The sequence below is a fragment of the Chenopodium album genome, chromosome 22 (assembly GCF_948465745.1).
Source record: "Chenopodium album chromosome 22, dcCheAlbu1.1, whole genome shotgun sequence".
NCBI lineage: Eukaryota > Viridiplantae > Streptophyta > Magnoliopsida > Caryophyllales > Amaranthaceae > Chenopodium > Chenopodium album.
Window position 1 is genome coordinate 32,911,788 of NC_137855.1, and position 7,489 is coordinate 32,919,276.

Consider the following 7,489-nt stretch of genomic DNA (forward strand, 5'->3'; position numbering starts at 1 on the left):
TGTTAAAAAGACTAAGAGCACCATCGAAGGCCGGTCCCGGACCAACAATACCAGAATTGCTAAGAAGCATAGCTTGAAGACCAGAAGACTGTAGACGTGACGCAAGGAAAGCATAGTGTCGAACATCACCCGCCGAATATACACCCAAACCACCATAAGCAAAAGGTAAGGTGGCAAGTCGCCATTGCCAATCACCAAAACCAGGCCCCGAAGCAGTTACAATGCGCTCCAAAGAAGCCCGAAGGGCCACATCAAAAGATATCTGTGCCGTTTCAAAAAGACGAGGAGGACAAGTGCGCATAGCAAAGTACAGTTTCGAAACCCCAGTACATGCACGAAGAAGCAACAACTCGCATTGGGATATATTATTATTATTATTATTATTATTATTATAATAATAAAACAAAAGTCATACAACCAACAATAAATTAGTGGGAAGCCGAGATACAATCTGGGCCCCCACTTCTCTAGCTATTGCAAATCCTACCCTAGTGAAGATATGAGCTGCAGCACGAGCCCCAATGTCTTGCGTCGTCGAGAACCTCTGAATCCGCTTCAGTAATGCAACAGCCTCTTTCTCTAATTCCCCAAGCAAAGAAAAGGAGAAGGGAATGACACCATATCCAATCTCCTGACACAGAGCTTCATACTTAACCCGCTTTCGATAAGCTGCATCAGCCACAACCCGCCCAGGAATGAAGTCAGATAGCCCTGACTGTGTCAAAGGAGAAGATCCTGTCAAATCAATACAGACATCGCGACCACGATCCCACATGAATAAAGTAACACATCCGCAGGTCTGAGGGCCTCATCGTTCCCTCTAGCCAACCCAATGTCAACCTTTTTTCTCGCTGAAATCCCAGAACGATAGCAAACATCAACAAGGGTATCCCGAACAACATTGTGCTGATGTTTAATACCCACAATACCAGCACAAGATACCGCGTGATCACCGAAAATATCCCCAGCAAAAACCCTCGAACAAGCAGAGCACAACGTCGAGATAAAGAACAATGGAACACCCAACCGATAGGACAACACACAGCGATAAGTCTTGGCATTCATCGTCTGACCCAACCCCGAAATAAGAACCGCCCGAAGCCAAGCAGAGGTGTGATCACCCTGCTGTGATTTCCATAATGCTGATTGTCGAGGAGTTAAAGAATAAGCAGATTCTGCAGAAGTGGTAACCTTTGTGAAATACATATCTGCCAATTTCTTCATGAGTTTAGGGGCAGCGACTTCACTAGGATTACTCAAAATGTCAGACTCCACTGTTCCATTAAACAGACTCAACGCATCCTCAAAGGCTCGTCCAAGACCAACAATGCCAGCATGTCGAAGAAGTTGTGTCTGCAACCCAGCAGACTATAACCGAGAAGCAAGAAAAGCATAGTGACGAACATCACCAGCAGAATAAACACCAAGCCCTCCAAACGCAAATGGTAAGGTGGCAAGCCACCACTGCCAGTCACCAAACCCAGGCCCCGAAGCAGTAACAATACACTCCAAGGAAGATCGAAGAGCTCCATCAAAAGTGTGCTGAGCCACCTCAAAAGTACTAGGAGGACAAGTACGCAATGCAAAGTAGAGTTTTGAAACTCCAGTTAATGCCCTAAGTAACAACAGCTCACACTGAGGATCATCGAGCATAGCAACCTTATCCATAAGGGCAATGGTCTTGGTCACCCTCTGCATCACAAGCTCACCACTAAAACCAGAATCGGAACTAGCGGGACCTCCAAGGAACCTAACACCACGCAAAGGTTGAGCAATATTAGGTGGAAAGACACCCACCAGCCTGCTTAGAGGGTCTTCTGTAGGCCAGAAAACTTCAGTTTTTTCCACATTAAGACATAACCCAGAACGAGGTCCTTACTCCATAATCAACTGCAGAACTTGCCCCACCACCAAAGTGTCACCAATAATCGTGCCGTCATCTAAATACCAAGCCTGAAGACATACATCAAAAGTCTCTCTGATTTTACACACCAGGGGTTGTAAAACCAAAGAAAAAAGCAAAGGACCAAGGGGATCACCCTACTGCACTCCTTGAGACGACCATAAGGTTTGGTCCCCATAGTACAACCTGGCTGGATTAGAATAGTAGAATTCTACCCATCACGTAACATGACCGAACGATCAACCAGATTGAAGGCGTTTTGAAAATCCACCAACAACATAGATAGACCAACATCAGAACAACGGTCCTCAATCAACCGATTCACCGCATGAAGAATTGCCTCACCACCTGAAGAAACCCCAACACCAAATTGAAGGCCATCAAAGTAACTCTCTAAAGACTGACCAACCATAACAGCACCCACCTTCCAAATTATTATTATTATTATTATTATTAGGAAATTTTGATTTTTACCACCTTACAATATCGACTTTGTTGAATTTACCACCTCCATAAAAAAAAAAGATTTACTTTACCACCACATAAAAAAATAAAACATCACTTTTCCCACCTCCACCCTAACTCCGGTGACGGAAACCGCCAGTGGGGCCCAGTAACTGTCACTTCCCTCCAATTTATTTCATTTGAACACGATTTCCCTCTCTCTCTTACTTTTCTCACCTTCCATAATCAATTTCTCACCAAATTTCTCACCTCCTCATCAATTTCGTCTCTCTCACTGTAACACCTTCTCTCTCCTTTGATTTTTCGCTTTCTCTCTGTAAAAACTGGAACCCTAATATAGGGAATATTTCAAGCACTATGATCCCAAGCTTGAACCCCACTGTGATCATACACTAAAGTATGGTGGCGTTCCAAAGGGAAAGAAAAGAGAGCAAAAGAGTCGCCAACAACTTTTAGGAACTTGTAAACCCAAAAACGATCCAAAGGACCGTCAACTCCATAAGGTCTTGAGCCAAATAGGGTTCGGGGATGAGGGTACGAATCCAATCTACAAAAGAAAGGACTCGCCCTATAAAATAGGCCTCTACTTTGTTCTACTCGTATTCATGTGCGCTTTCTGACTAACATGCAAACATTAGATTAACCCTAAACCTGTATATCTATGTTGGTTAAATATTAATGCACAAATAATACTATTATTGGCGATCACTTGAATTAAAATCATATTAGCCTAAACCGAATTATTAATTATCTTATTAAGCGTGATTTCAAGTACAAATTCCCTTTAACATGCATAAAAGGTGTGATCAAGCAATAACAAAATATAAACAATATCAAGCAACATAATAATAAAGCAATAATAATAATAATCAAAATCATGTTAATAATAAAGCTTAATAATAATAGCAAGATCCTAGGCATGATACTAACAAGATTAATAACAATTCCTAGCATGTCACTAAACAATAAAGATCAAAGCTTTAAACCTAACATGGTACTAACATGCTAACATGATATTAGAAAGAATAAGAGGCACCCTTAACATGATACTAGAAAGCATAAAAAATCCTAACTTGATACTAGGAAGCATAAAACAATAATAAACATGCTTTCTACATTGTGAAAGAAATAGAGAGTAAGCTAATCTACTTACTTTGAAGCCTCGTACCTCTTTCTAATAACAAAATACACAAGTTAGTAAACTTCAATGAAAATAATAAAAAACAATTAAATAATCAAATTAAAGAAAGTTTTGACTAGATTTGGACCAAACCCTCAGAAAATATTAAACCTTGCACGTCTAGGGTGAAGGCAACTTCGAACTTGGGTAGATGCTTCTAAATCTTGTAAATGCGGAATATTGTGTTTGTAAAAGCTAGTTTAGAAATAGAGAGAAAAAGAAAGCATATAATGCTCAAAAGAGAATAGAGAGAATTGGGTGATTCTAAATGAATGAAAACGGAGTTTTAGGACCCTATTTATAAGGAAAATAATCTGGAAAAGTATGGAATTTGACAAGGAATAAAACTGCACGCTGTCGCCAGAAATTCACTCTGTCGCGAGGCGACAAGGTCTGTCGTTTGGCGACAGTCTGACTTGGACGCGGCTTTCCACGCGGAATCCGATCTTTAATCAACTTGATCTACGGAATCCGTACTGAAGATAAAAAAACGTGTTTTCAAAGATAATAATAATAATAATAATAATAATAATAATAATAATAATAATAATAATATTTTATTCCAAATAAAAATCCATCTTAAAATAAATAATTATTAAATCTAATAATATTAGAATTAAAAGGAACCTTCTAGAAACTTCTTGAAAGTTATAATTAATCCTAATAATTTTAGGAATAATAATTAACATTGGGCCCTCCTCTAGATCATTGGGCCGTATGTAAATAATTAATCGGGCCCAGTTTAGTATTTTGGCCATAACTTCCTCAATATTCATTGGAATTGGGCTTATAATATATCGTTGGAAAGGTCTTTTCAAGCCCCATCCAACTACACTATTATTGGACCTTAATCATGGACCAAACAAACTGGTTTGGCTATTTTTAATAAATAGAGTTATTTTCAAAAACAGAGAGAAGAGAATTTTAAATAAAACTAAACCGCGACACTTGACTTATCCACACTTTCACCTCATTCGATTATGGTTCGACGTGAAAGACATTCATCACTGGGTTTTGTTTTGGGGAGACACAAATGGGTGTCTACACCTAATCTAGTTTGGGTGGTTGAAATCGCGCTGGAACCACAAAATTGCTACACATCAGCTCTGCTTGTCAGCTTCATCAGGTGGAGGGGACCCAAAGCTTGCTAATTGCTGACAGAATTGGAGATTCCTGACCACAAGAGGTACTTTAAACCCTTTTTTTGTATATTTTGTTGGATTTGTGGTTGTTAGTTAGGGTAAATTATGGTTTTTTTTGGGAGTATGTGAATTAAAGTATTATAAACCTTAATTATGCGAATCTTTGACTGAATTAGATTTTGCATTTGTTAATTAATTACTTAATTAGGGTTATATGTACTTATTTACTGTTAATTAAGTGCACAGTGAAAGTGAATTGGTTTTAGTTGCTGTAATTGGTGAATTAGGGTATTATTACTGAAATTGTTTATTGTTGTTTGTGCTGTTGTGGGAATTGTTACAGAATGGAGACTGTGGACTTAAAATTTACATTAGGTGGGGCCTTTATACCTTCTTTGGCTGGTAAAAATAGGAGGGTGTTAACTTGGGATGGTGGGTGGGTTTATTGGATGAGAAATGTGGAAAAAAGTAAGATTGATGTTCATTTTTTGAGGCAAGCTGCTATACATGGCTTTCTGTATGTGAATGTGAGGGTTCCTAGGGGGTTTAGTTGCTGGTATAAGCAAAAGGGGAAGTCTTGGGTGAATGGTAAAAGGGAGCTTGTTGATGGTGAGGTGCAAGGGTTTTTGGATTTTGTGAACAAAGAGGGGACATGTGAGTTATATGTAACCTGTCATGAGCCAATTGAGAGGAATGAGAAAACACCCTTCAAGTGTATAGATGGGAATGAGCTTACCCCTACACAAAGGAAGAAACTGAAAAAGGAGTTGGGTGGGCCTAAGGTAATTGAAAGCAGCCCAAAACCTAGTAAGCCCAATGTAGAAGAGCCCTTTAGGAGAAGCCCTAGGTTAAAGGGCATTGTGATACATGACAGAGAGGATGAGGAGAGGCTACCTAGGGTTGAGAAAGTGAGTGCTACTACACAAAAGGGGAAGGGTAAGCTCACTGCTACAGACAAGGGTAAGGCTAAGGTTGGCGATGATCCTGGTTTTCAGTCAACTGGTGAGTTAGTGAGAAAAATAAAGGAAAGAGTGAGGAGCTTGAGGGATGAGACTGATGATTTTACTGATGAGGATGGTGAGACAGAGTCTTCTAGTTCATATTTGAGTGATTTTGAGTTTGAATGTGAAGGTGAGGAGGATGCATACTCTAATGATGATGAGGAGTGGTTGAAGCAAAATTTAGAGCATATTAACAGTGAAGTGAAGGGTAGTTTGAGGGGAGTTGGTGAGGGAGGGGAGGACAGGGATGATGAGGATCAGGGCACTGGTGTTGAGATTGAAAAAAATTTGAAAGAAATTGATGTGAGGGTTGAAGAGGAGCCAGATTGTGATTCTGATGAGCTGAGGAGTGTGGATGGTGATTCAGATGATGATCAACAAAGTGTGACTTGGTTTAATCTTGAGACAGACTTTGATATGGCTATTAAGTTTGAGGTTGGTCAAAGGTTCAGTGATGTGCAGACCTTGAGAAAAGCATTGAGGCAGTATGCAATTGAAAACAGGTATGAGTATTACCTGCTTCACAATGATTCAAAGAGGCTGACAGCATATTGTAGAAGAAAATGCAAGTGTGTGTATAACAAGAAAAGCTGTAGGTTAGTGCAGTGTACATGTGGTAAGGCTGTGAGGTGTAGGTTTAAGTTTTATGCAACTAGGCTAGTCAAATCAGAGGCTTGGGTAATTAAGACTCTTAGGTTGAAGCATAGGTGTGTTAGGACTAAGATGAACAACAAGGTGACAGCAGAGTTCCTGGCTGACAGATATTTGGAGGAGTTTAGGGGAAACCCCAGATGGAAGATCACGCAGATTCAAGACAGGGCTTTGAATGACTTGGGGATCAAAATTACATACTCCAAGGCTTGGTTGGCCAGAAGCAGGGCAAAGCTAATAATATATGGATCTTCTGCAGAACAATACTCAAGGGTATGGGACTATGGGAAGGCCATTCTGAAATGGAACCCAGGGAGTGAGTGCAATGTTGTGTGGATGATATTGGTCAAATTGAGAGGCCAATTTTTATGAGAATGTTTGTGTGCTTAGCTGCACTTAGGGATGGGTTCATTTCTGGTTGCAGACCAATTATTGGGGGTGGATGGCTGCCATCTCAAAGGAGCTTATCCTGGGCAGATATTGGTTGCAGTTGGTAAAGATGGCAACAATGCCATATTCCCCATTGCTTGGGCTACTGCAGAGATAGAGAACAAGGATAGCTGGTGCTGGTTTCTGGAGAGTTTGTTGAAGGCTCTTGCTGTGTTTGACCAAGGAGAAGGCTTGACTTTTATGTCTGACAGACAGAAAGTAAGTTATTTAGTTTTTTTTTTATCTTAGTTTGCTTTATTTTTTTTTGTAAGATACTAAAGTGTTTGATTTGGCTTGTGTGTAGGGTCTGTTAGAAGCATTTGATGCTGTGGCCCCCAGAGCTGAGCTCAGATTCTGTGTGAGACATATTTGGTCAAATTTTAAACTCAAGTTTCATGGTGCAACTTTCAAGGAGTTGTTCTGGGCTGCTGCAAGGGCAAGCACTCTGGTATGCCCTTGAATTATTTATACTTGCATTTGATCTTGTGTTTGGCTGGATGAATGTCTTATATTCTATATTTGGATGTTTATAAGTATGTATTATATTCTATATGCATGTATTTTATACTGTATTATGTATGTATTTTAATCTGGATTTGTATATATGTATGTTTGGATATCTTTATGGATATATGTCAGTTATAAGCATGGGTGTCTATGTTATGTGTGTTGAATATTTTTCATGTCTGCCTTCTTGTATCAGTTTGAGTTTGAGGTA